The 1,582-nt window shown below is 39.0% G+C and overlaps 1 pseudogene; it reads right to left on the bottom strand.

Annotated features, from left to right (window-relative positions):
* Positions 1–447: 447 nt before the first annotated feature.
* LOC142433327 (large ribosomal subunit protein uL22 pseudogene) lies at positions 448–958 on the bottom strand (annotated as a pseudogene).
* Positions 959–1,582: the final 624 nt, after the last annotated feature.

Here is a 1,582-nt window from a genome sequence, read left to right as displayed (position 1 = left end):
TCTTTCTTCTTGCTTTAAATGTAGGAGTTTTGATCAAAGAGGTTACCTCCCTTGGACAACAACAGAAAAGATAACTCTGAGGATAAGAATCAACACAAAATTGGTTCCTATGAAGCAGAACACAAATATATCCCATTCTCCAACTTCTCCATCATTGCTCACACCACCCATTACTCCAGCAGCATTATTTCTCTATTGGGTTTTATAGTTATTTGGAAGAGTCAAAGAGAATGCATGGAAACAACATAACTACAATAATGACTTTGACAAAGAGAAACATAAACAAAAACAAAGATATGCAAAGGGTGAGGTTTAGGAGTATGTAGTCTCATAGTTGAAAAAAATGGCCAACTTATATCTCAATAGGGACCCACATGTTCTTCTCAAAACCAATACTAATTCTCATCCATCAATCAATAGTACTGTGTATTTAACTAGGTACATTGATTACTTTGTCCATGAGGGTAAATAAAAAAGTATTAGTACAAAATAATGGAAATCTTGTGTCTTCAGTTTCTTCTGGGAGATCTTTTTCTTTTGTGCTACCTCCTCTTCTGGATCAGGAACAATTTGTTCCTTTTCAGTCAGGATCATCTCCATGTATCTTGAGGCTTTGTTCACCTGGATGTGCTGCATGACCAGAGAATCCGCATATAAACCCGTAAGTTCAGCATGACTCTCTGCATTTTGAAGCACACGAGGCAACAATTCAGCACCCTTTTGGGGCCGCCGACCCTCGGTCCAGTTCCACTGCTTGGCCTCCACAATTGTAACGTCGAAGGGCACCCACGGCTTCTGCAAAGTGACATCTTTCAAATATTTGGTGGCTTTCCGGATATGCAGACCCATGATTGCCTGGGCAATTCCCCGAGTATTCTTACAATGGTGAATGAAGATTTGACCCTCCTGATTTGCAGGATTTTGTGGGGTTTTCTGGACCAAGCGAGTAGCGAACCATTTTGACAGATCATCTCAGGCTGCTATGGGAAGAGAAAAGATCAGATCTTTGAGCTAGTTTCTCTGTGAGCACAATGCTTTTGACATCCATCAAACGGAAAACTTGCTAAAACCACCAAGTTCACTTAATATCGATAATGCCAAAGCATGCGAGCTCTCTCCTTCAGTAGCTGTTTAAGCAATGGTTGTTCTGTGATCTTCATCGACTGATGCTAGACTTTAGACACAGTTTCCTTGTTGAGGTTGACGACCTTTCCTCTCTTGGCTCATCTTTGAGGTTGTCTCTACCTCCTTAAAATGCTTGATCCACCTTAAAATTGCTCTTCTATGTGCATAGATTTCTTATAAACTTGTGGCAACTTTTTAATGATTTGGGATGTCCATTTCAGTCTTGTTAAAAATTTGGTAGTGGCTTTGAACAAAAAAAAGTTTTTTTTCCACAGTACACAAAAATATCACTTTATTTGAAAGCATCCTAACAAGATGGAGAGAATTTGCGGTCATTCACTGATCACAGAGACAAGTCCAAACTCATGTTTTTAAATAAACTAGTGCATGTATGAGCTGAAACCTCAGTAGCAATATTTTTTGATTCACCCTAGTATTTATCTGAACCAGAAAATAA

This window comes from Tenrec ecaudatus, chromosome X (assembly GCF_050624435.1).
Source record: "Tenrec ecaudatus isolate mTenEca1 chromosome X, mTenEca1.hap1, whole genome shotgun sequence".
In the NCBI taxonomy this organism is placed as follows: domain Eukaryota; kingdom Metazoa; phylum Chordata; class Mammalia; order Afrosoricida; family Tenrecidae; genus Tenrec; species Tenrec ecaudatus.
Note: the sequence above shows the minus strand (reverse complement) of the source record. Positions and strands in the feature narration are given on the sequence as shown.